Source organism: Scylla paramamosain, chromosome 46 (genome assembly GCF_035594125.1).
Source record: "Scylla paramamosain isolate STU-SP2022 chromosome 46, ASM3559412v1, whole genome shotgun sequence".
NCBI lineage: Eukaryota > Metazoa > Arthropoda > Malacostraca > Decapoda > Portunidae > Scylla > Scylla paramamosain.
Window position 1 is genome coordinate 6,873,358 of NC_087196.1, and position 10,000 is coordinate 6,883,357.

The window sequence follows — 10,000 nt, forward strand, 5'->3', positions numbered from 1 at the left end:
CCACGACCATTAGAACCTCGTACACAAAATTCACCCAAACAAACCCAGGTATTCCAACAGGTAAGTGTCCACCTTAATTGGGAATTCACCTGCCTTCCTTCCTTTACCTGAACCCCTTGACTCACCTGGGAAGTGGTGGTTGTGATGGTGGTGGTGGTGTGCGAAGAGGTAATGAAGGAGATAATGTACTGTACTCTCTCTCTCTCTCTCTCTCTCTCTCTCTCTCTCTCTCTCTCTCTCTCTCTCTCTCCTAATCGTATTTCTTATTCGTTTATATGGATTTTCCCCGTCTTCTAGGAAAAGAAAGAGAGAGAGAGAGAGAGAGAGAGAGAGAGAGAGAGAGAGAGAGAGAGAGAGAGAGAGAGAGAGAGAGAGAGAGAACTGTTATTGTACTCTTGTTATTGTTTTTGTTGTTTGTGGTGGAGTCTCTCTCTCTCTCTCTCTCTCTCTCTCTGGAATACATTATCTTCTTTAGTGTGAATACCTTGGCCCTTCTGTGTGTGTGTGTGTGTGTGTGTTTCCTCCATATTTTTTCTCCTCCCAATCCATATCTCCACCGTTGTGTGTGTGTGTGTGTGTGTGTGTGTGTGCTCCTGGCCAGTGTTGCCGTCTGGGGGGTCATTGTGTTTCCTTGGCGTGACTCAAGACTCCCTTCCTTTATCAACTTTTACACCACTCTCGCCACAATTTCCCGCCACTTTAAACTGAATCAGCGACAGTTCCACCACTCTTCGTTGACCTTGACGAACACCTCCGCCAGATCACAAATTTCCAGCCAATGCTTAAGTTCTCTCATTAATAAAACCTGAAATGGCATCCCTTTATTTCCTATACAGACCCTCCCTTTTCTCTCCCTCTCTCTCTCTCTCTCTCTCCCTCGGATGCCGGTGTAGAAATTTTAGCAAGTTTAAGTTTCCGAGTGGCCGATAGTTGGGTAAAGCTTCTGCGGCGGACAAGACTCTGGATTCAAGGCAGGAATGTAGCTTGGTTCGATCCCCTTTGAGCTCCTCTTCCTTGCGACACGGGGAAGTCACGCACGAGAAATGTCCGGGAGAGAGAGAGAGAGAGAGAGAGAGAGAGAGAGAGAGAGAGAGAGAGAGAGAGAGAGAGAGAGAGGAGGAGGAGGAGGGGAGAGAAGGAAAAATTTACCCTACGTGGCGGCAACCCTCTAACTCAGGAGGAAAGGGAGGAAAGGGAGGAAAGATCAGACTACCACCACCACCACTACTGCCTCAATATTCCTGGTTCTCTTTCTCTTCCCTCCCTCCGTCTCTACCTCCTTTAATCAGAGTGCGTTTAGTGAAGTTACCCGCAGCATTTACCCGCACTCGTGTTTGTCAAGTGGAGCTGTGTGGCTGGCCGCTGTGTTGGCTTGTGACTTGCGGTACGACACTCTGGGCCTTGGACTGAGGAACCAACCCGCTGGCTCAGGGAACAGTGCTGCCAAAGACTCGACGTAAGGCGGAACAAAGAACGTGCGTGCTGCGTGCTGGACGTGTTTTGGGAGTGCGTGCGCGTGTGCGTGTGCGTGTGGTGGTGACAGAGGAGCGTGGTGGTGCGTCATGTAATAGACTCCGCGGACACCAGGTTTGTGAGGCGGTGACGTGTGCAGTGTGTGGTGTGTGATTTACATTCCTGTCTCACCTCAAGGAATAGAGCGAGTGAGAGAGAGACAGGGAGGAGTAAAGCTAGTTTTCTTCTCCTGGCGGGGTTCCTAAGACCACGGATTCAAACCCCGGCCAAGGTCACGCCGGTTAACTGACCTTAAAGAAATGATGCATACTTGAGGCAATGATCCGTGTCTGTTTGTGTGTGTGTGTGTGTGTGTGTGTGTGTAGCTGAGGTGAAATACGCGTGCGTGTGCGTTTGACAGGACCAGCAGGAGGAGGAGGAGGAGGAACAGTAGGACAACCTTGGCAGTAGCAGCAGCAGCAAGTCAAGGTTACAGTCTGTAGTTAGGAAGGTCGGAAATCCTAACGTTTATCATGGAAACTTGGACCCTAACTTCTAAATGGCCATAAAATTCCTCCTCCCTTTCTGAGAGAGAGAGAGAGAGAGAGAGAGAGAGAGAGAGAGAGAGAGAGAGAGAGAGAGAGAGAGAGAGAGCATCCAGCATCAGTTACCGGAGATAGAATCAGCACAAGACGATTGCTGAGGGAAGCTGTGCTCTCTCTCTCTCTCTCTCTCTCTCTCTCTCTCTCTCTCTCTCTCTCTCTCTGGCAGGAACGACCCCGGGGTGGCTGAGAAGACTCCCGTCAAGTGTTTTAAGTGGCAGGAGAGAGAGAGAGAGAGAGAGAGAGAGAGAGAGAGAGAGAGAGAGAGAGAGAGAGAGAGAGAATCGTTCTTATATATTGCGAACTCACACATACACACACACACACACACACACAGAGAGAGAGAGAGAAAGAGAGAGAGAGAGAGAGAGAGAGAGAGAGATATCCCAAAAACTGCAGACTAAAGGTTAGGAGTTGGTGCCCGCTCTCTCTCTCTCTCTCTCTGTCTCTCTCTCTCTCTCTCTCTCTCTCTCTCTCTCTCTCTCTCTCTCTCTCTCTCTCTCTCTCTCTCTCTCTCTCACAAAGGCACTCAAGACCCTACTCCCTTATGTAGTCTTATTGGTGTCCGTCTGTCTGTGTGTCTTCTTCCCTCTCCGCTTCAAAGATACGAGGAGGAGGAGAAGAGGAGGAAAAGGAGGAGGAGGAGGAAGACGGGAAGAAGGAAGGAAGGAAGGAACTGAGGATGGAGGGAGGGAGTGAGTGTTGGCAGGGTGTGGTGGAGGAGGAGGAGGAGGAGGCGGAGGGTCATAGAGGAAGAGGAGGGGGAGGAGGAGGAGGGTCATAGAGGAGGAGGAGGAGGAGGAGGAGGTCTAAAACATTCACTACCCCAAGATGCCTCTCCATGTCTGAGAGAGAGAGAGAGAGAGAGAGAGAGAGAGAGAGAGAGAGAGAGAGAGAGAGAGAGAATGTTTGTGTATCTTCTCTAAACAATTTCATATTAGATTTTCTTTATTTTTTTCTTCAAGAGAGAGAGAGAGAGAGAGAGAGAGAGAGAGAGAGAGAGAGAGAGAGAGAGAGAGATTATTATTTTATGCTTCCTCCGTGTCTTCCTTTATTCCTCGTGTTTCCTTCTTCCTTTTATTTATCCCCCCCTTTCTTTTCTTCTCCTTTTCTTTCATTCTCTCGTCGTTCTGTCACTCTTTATTTTCTCTTCTCTTGTTCTCTCAAACTCCTTTCATTGCTTCTTTTTTCTTCTTCTCTCTTCTCCTCTTCCTTCGTGTTATATTTTCTTATTCCATTTTCTTTTATCTCTCATTCCTCTTCTTTCCTGTTTTCCTCCTTCCTATATTCTTCTCCCTATTCATTCCTTGCATTCCAAACATTCCTTTTTCATCTCCTCCTCCTCCTCCTCCTCTTCTCCCTTCTCTCCCTTTTCCCACGGTTCCCATTATCTCCCCTCTTCCCTCCATTTCTCTTCATTATTTTTCATTTCTCATTTATCACTCTTCTCTTTATCTCTTGTCTTTATCCGTCTGTCTTCGTTTCCTCAATTGTCCCTCTCTCTCTCTCTCTCTCTCTCTCTCTCTCTCTCTCTCTCTCTCTCTCTCTCTCTCTCTCTCTCTCTCTCTCTCTCTCTCTCTCTCTCTCTCTCTCTCTCTCTCTTCCTTTTTCGTTTTCCTATTTTCTCTTCTTTTTTCTATCCTTTCTTTTACTTTTCTTTTTCTTTTCCTTCTTTTCTTTCTGTTTCTTTCGTTTTAATTACTTTTATCTTATGTTTCCTCCTTTTTCTTACTTTTCTCTCCTCTTCCTCTCTTAAGTTATCATTTTCTTGCCTGTTCTCCTTTCTCTTCCCTCCTTCATTCTCACTTCCTTCATTTCCTCCTTTAATTCTTTCTTTCTTCTTTTATTCTTACAAGATCACACAATTCTTTTCCTTTTTCCTTTTAATTTTTTCCCATGTCTGTCTTTTCATTTTCCTTCGTTTTCCTTTTTTTTATTTGTCCCTTTCCTTCCTTCTCTCTCTATTCCTTTTTTTCCATTTGTCATTTTTGTCCTCATTTTCCTTCTTTTTCCCATTTCTTTCCCTCCGTTTCTTTTCTTCCCTCTGTCTCTGTTTTCTTTCCATTTCCCTCGTCTGTCCTTTTTTTCCTATCCTATTTTCCTTTCATTTTTTCCCTCTTTCTTTCCTCCTTTTTTCCCTTTCATTTCCCCTCTTCCCTTCTTTCCCTTCCTTTTCACATCTGTCAACTCAATCAAACTCCCTTACTCCCTTTTAGCTCTCTCTCTCTCTCTCTCTCTCTCTCTCTCTCTCTCTCTCTCTCTCTCTCTCTCTCTCTCTCTCTCTCTCTCTCTCTCACCTTTTAATGATCTCTTTGGCCAAACTAATTGTCCAAATACCTTCTTGTAAAAAATAGCACTGCTGTCTCTTGAAGGAGGAGGAAAAAGAAGAAGAGGAGGAGGAGGAGGAGGAGGAGGAGGAGGAGCCTAAGGGTATATTGGGTAAGGTGGAACAGGTGCTTGGTTGAGAGGAGGAGGGGGGAAGAGGAGGAGGAGGAAGAGGAGGAGGAGGAAGAGTTATAGAGGGCTATTGGCTGGGTAGGTCTAGAAAGAGGAGGAGGAGGAGGAGGAGGAGGAGGAGGCCTGAGGGTAAAGAACAGAGGAGGATAAAGAGGAAGGAAGATGAAGAGAAGGAGGAGGAGGTGGAGGAGGAGGAGGAGGGAGCCGGAGGGTGAAGAGAAAAAAGGGTAGATAAGGAAGGATAAAAAAAGAGGCTTAGAAGAGAAGAAAGAAGAGGAGGAGGAGGAAGAGGTTTATGGGTGAAGAAGAAGAAATAAGGAGGAGCTGAAGGAAGACAAAGAAGAAAGAAGAGAAGGATTAATAGGAAGAAGGAGGAAGAAAACAGAAGATGGAAGAATAGAGGAGGAAAAGACAGAGAAAAAGAAGGGAGGAGAAGGAGGAAAAGAGAAATAAAGGAAGAAGGAGGAGGAAAACAGGAGTAAAAAAGGGAGGAGAAAGACATAAAAAAAGGAAGGAGAAAAACAAGAGGAGAAAAGGAAGAAGGGGAACAAAAAGGGAGGAGGAGGAGGAGGAGGAGGAGGAGGACAAAAAAAGGAGGTGGTTTAGGAAGACTGGAGGAGAAAACGAAGGAAAGGAAGAAGTAGAAACGAAAGAAAAAATAGGAGGATAAAGACAGAGAGAGAGAGAGAGAGAGAGAGAGAGAGAGAGAGAGAGAGAGAGAGAGAGAGAGAGGACAGGTAACACAAAAGGAAATACTTAGGCAGGTAAAGGATTAATAACACATGTTCCATTTACCTTGGCGGCAGGTGAGGCCTTAGGAATGCCGCCACGTGTAGGCCTAAGGAAATCGATTAAAAAGCCTAAAATTATCAATAAGTCCATTTTCATATAGGGAGATAAAGAGAATGTGAGCTTTAAGGGGAAACAAGACACGGGGGCGCTTTCCTCTTTAGTTTGTCTCCAATTTCCCCCACCAATTAAAGGAGAGAGAGAGAGAGAGAGAGAGAGAGAGAGAGAGAGAGAGAGAGAGAGAGAGAGAGAGTTCACCTATTTACCTACTCAAAAACACATGAATGATTAGTCACACTTTATCTTTCTTTATTCTCTCTCTCTCTCTCTCTCTCTCTCTCTCTCTCTCTCTCTCTCTCTCTCTCTCTCTCTCTCTCTCTCTCTGGCGAGGTTGTTTTGGTCACTGTAAAAGCTGCAATCCATTCAGAAGGATAGGGGTGAGAGAGAGAGAGAGAGAGAGAGAGAGAGAGAGAGAGAGAGAGAGAGAGAGAGAGAGAGAGAGTATACAGGTGTGTCTTATAGTGAAATTTCCATTGATTTCCCTCCAGCCAGGTAACTTAGCTTAATTGGTCTTACCTGGAGACTTGGACAGGTAGATGATTTGGTGTGACTTACCTGTCCTCCTCCTCCTCCTCCTCCTCCTCCTCCTCCTCCTCCTCCTCAAAAAGACACAGTTCTGGTGGCATTGATTTTTCCTCTTCACCTTATTGTTGTTCTTTTTGTTCTTGTTTATCAACTTGTTCTTCTTGTTCTTTTTCGTCTTCGTCTTGCTTTTGTTCATTGTTCATAATCATCCTTTCATCTTCATTTTGTTGTTGTTGTTGTTGTTGTTGTTGTTGTTGTTGTTGTTGTTGTTGTTGTTTTCTTCTTACTGTTCTTGTTTTTCTAATTTATCTAAGTCATTATTGTTATTATTATTATTATTATTATTATTATTATTAGTAGTAGTAGTAGTAGTAGTAGTAGTAGTAGTAGTAGTAATAGTAGTAGTAGTAGCGTCACCTGTCCATCCTACCACGTGCCACTGTAGCTGTGTACCTGCAGTGTTCCTCCTGTAGCGTTCCTCCTGTAGCATTCCTCCTCTAGTGTTCCTCCTGTAGTGTTCCTCCTGTAGTGGTGTGCTAAGTGTTGTTCGCCTCGAGTCATCCCAGAATTCCAAGAGTTCTCTGGAATGGTTGGAATTGACACTTGCTGGAATGACGAGTGATGTTAACTAGTACGACGTGTGTGTGTGTGTGTGTGTGTGTGTGTGTGTGTGTGTGTGTGTGTGTGTGTGTGTGGAAAGCTGTTACTGTGCCACTACTGTCACTGTTATTATTACTTTTAAAATAACTTCATATACTTCTACTACTACTACTACTACTACTACTACCGGTGAATGTGAAAAAAATGAACAAACAGCTCCAGAGAGAGAGAGAGAGAGAGAGAGAGAGAGAGAGAGAGAGAGAGAGAGAGAGAGATTTAAGTCCAGTATATAGTGAAAGATTCTTGTCAAAAAGGCCATTGTTTTCATTATTTTAATATGAAGAGGGAAATTACCTTCTATTCCTCTTTTCCTCTGCAAATTTTTCACTAGGAGAAGGAGGAGGAGGAAAAAGAAGAAGAGGAGGAGACGGTGGTGGAAGAATGAGTAAAAAGGAAAAGGAGGAGGAGGAGGGAAAATTACCAGGTTACGTATTACACGGAGGGAAAGAGAAAGAGAGAGAAAAAGAAGAAATGGCTGCAATGGAGAGAGAGAGAGAGAGAGAGAGAGAGAGAGAGAGAGAGAGAGAGAGAGAGAGAGAGAGAGAGAGAGAGAGAGAGAGAGAGAGAGGGTGGGGGAAAAGAGAAATGAGAAAAATTAGGTAAATCTGCAAGTGCAAAGAAAGAGAGAGAGAGAGAGAGAGAGAGAGAGAGAGAGAGAGAGAGAGAGAGAGAGAGAGAGAGAGATTAGATAAGGAGGAGGAGGAGATTAGGAAGATGGTAAAAACAGAGAGAGAGGGAGAGGGAGTTTGCATATTTCTTTTTCTTATCCCTTGTTCCAAATTTCTAGACTTCGTTCTCATCATCATTGTTTTTGTGTTTATTCCTTCCCTTTGCCCTCCTTTTTTCCTCCTCTTCCTCCTCCTCCTCCTTCTTCTCCTCCTCCTCCTCCTCCTCCTCCTCCTCCTCCTCCTCCTCCTCCTCCTCCTCCTCCTCCTCCTCCTCCTCCTCCTCGATACTTTTGAGACCTAACCTTCTAGAGATAATCTTCATATCTTTCTCTAATGCCCTCAATTTTCTCCGCTCTCTCTCTCTCTCTCTCTCTCTCTCTCTCTCTCTCTCTCTCTCTCTCTCTCTCTCTCTCTCTCTCTCTCTCTCTCTCTCTCTCTCTCTCTCTCTCTCTGACCTCTTTAATCTCTTACATTTTAACCAGATTTCCATCCTTACTCGACCAAAAATCTCTCTCTCTCTCTCTCTCTCTCTCTCTCTCTCTCTCTCTCTCTCTCTCTCTCTCTCTCTCTCTCTCTCTCTCATAAACAAGAACACAGTAATTACGACTCTTAATGGCCCTCGCGCCTGAAATATGGCCAGTTAAATAGAGCGTCATTTGTCGTCCCTCCTGCCCGCCTCGGCTGTTCGAAGCGACGAATCCGGATTTGTAAACATTGAAGGCGGATTGCTGTCGGTGTTGCCATCTAGCAGTGCTCTTATATATATTTTTTTTCTCTCTCATTGGTGTTTTTTTTTTTTTGGGGGGGGGGGTTATATTGTTTGTTTACTGGTTGAATTGGTTGTTAATGTGTGTGTGTGTGTTTTTTTTTTTATTCTATTTTTTTTCTTTTATATATATTTTTTTCTTCTGTGCATTTTCATTTTTTGTTTTGTTTGTGTTCAGCTTTATCGACTTAAATACTTTGCTTGTTTATTTTGTTTGTGTTTTTTTATTTAGATGTTTTGTTTTTTTGTATTTCTTTCCTTTTATTTTTATCCTTCTTCTTCTTCTCCTTGTTCTTGTTCTTGTTCTTCTTATTACATGTGTATCTCTCTCTCTCTCTCTCTCTCTCTCTCTCTCTCTCTCTCTCTCTCTCTCTCTCTCTCTCTCTCTCTCTCTCTCTCTCTCTCTCTCTCTCTCTCTCTCTCTCTCTCTCCCGCCGCCAATTACCCTATCACACCGCCGGGACATGTCTGCACGGTCATAAGGTCGATAATGTGACTGAAAACTGTACTGAAATAGACCTTATGGGAGGTTGTGGAGTGAGATTGTCTTGCCCCGAAGGTGTGAGTGGCAAGGCTATTAAGAGAGCGAGCGAGCGAGAGAGAGAGAGAGAGAGAGAGAGAGAGAGAGAGAGAGAGAGAGAGAGAGAGAGAGAGAGAGAGAGAGAGTTATTGTATATTTATTGTGAGAGAATAGAGATAATGGAATAATGAGAGTGTTTCAATGTTATCTCACTTTTCTCTTTTTTTCTTTTTATTTTCTTTTTCTTATTTGTATGTATCTTTATATCGTCATGTGTCTGCTTATCCTCTTTTCCTATTGTCTGATTATTTGTTTTTTTTAGCTTGTTGTTGTTGTTGTTGTTGTTGTATTTTCTCTTCTTCTTCTTCTTCTTCTTCTTCTTCTTCTTCTTCTTTCTCAGAACATCATTTTATTAAGAAACAAAATATGTACACATGTTTTTGTTATTGTTGTAGTTCTTTTCCTTCTTCTTCTTCTTCTTGTTCTTGTTCTTCTTCTTCTTCTTGTTCTTGTTCTTCTTGTTGTTCTTCTTCTTGTTCTTGTTCTTGTTCTTGTTCTTCTTCTTTCTCAGAACATTATTTTATTAAGAAACAAAATATGTACACATGACATCCCCCTCCTCCTCCTCCTTCTCCTCCTCCTCCTCTTCCTCCTCCTCCTCCTCCTCCTCCTCCTCCTCCTTCTTCTCCTCCTACGTAAATATTATAAGATATTACATAAATATTATTGAATGAGGTAAGATATTATTACTTTCTTCCTCTATATCTCTCCTCCTCCTCCTCTTCCTCCTCTTCTTCCTCTCCCTCCTCCTCCTCTTCCTCTTAAGTGTCAACATACATGCTATTAGTTGTTCTTCATACTTATTTGTTCTTCTTTTGTTTCCCCTTGTGTTCTTCGTTTCTGAGGGTCACCTGGGGGCTAATGAACACTCAGTCGCCAGGTAATTGATGGCAGGTGAGGGGAAGGACAGGTGGTGGGGAGGGGGGAGGGGAGAGGGTCGGGAGGAGGGAGGGGATAAAGGGAGTTAAGATGTAAGTTATGTGTGGGTGTTATTGGTCTCTCTCTCTCTCTCTCTCTCTCTCTCTCTCTCTCTCTCTCTCTCTCTCTCTCTCTCTCTCTCTCTCTCTCTCTCTCTCTCTCTCTCTCTCTCTCTCGCTCGCTCTGCTTATTATCTTGTGCATTTGAATTTATTGATTGTTTCTATTGTTCTCTCTCTCTCTCTCTCTCTCTCTCTCTCTCTCTCTCTCTCTCTCTCTCTCTCTCTCTCTCTCTCTCTCTCTCTCTCTCTCTCTCTGCTGTTCTATGTAATTAATTTATTGATCTTTTTTTTAATTATTCTCTCTCTCTCTCTCTCTCTCTCTCTCTCTCTCTCTCTCTCTCTCTCTCTCTCTCTCTCTCTCTCTCTCTCTCTCTCTCTCTCACTTCCTCTTACCCAACTAATCCTTTCTTCCCTATCCATTCATCCCTCCCTTCCTTCTCTCCCTCCCTCCCTCCTTCCCTC

General features: G+C 43.9%; 1 protein-coding gene across 6 annotated transcripts in view; it reads left to right on the forward strand.

Moving 5' to 3' along the window:
- LOC135094788 (uncharacterized) overlaps nt 1-10,000 on the forward strand; it is a 60,541-nt gene that overhangs the window by 15,742 nt on the left and 34,799 nt on the right. Inside the window, exon 1 of one of the 6 annotated variants that reach the window (XM_063995165.1) lies at nt 1,164-1,587. The exons of 3 other annotated variants lie outside the window; for them this stretch is intronic. The gene's annotated coding sequence lies outside the window, so the exon portion shown is untranslated. Of the gene's footprint in view, nt 1-1,163; nt 1,588-10,000 lie in introns of those variants that run through there. 2 more of the 6 variants (XM_063995160.1, XM_063995164.1) reach the window with 2 other exon arrangements.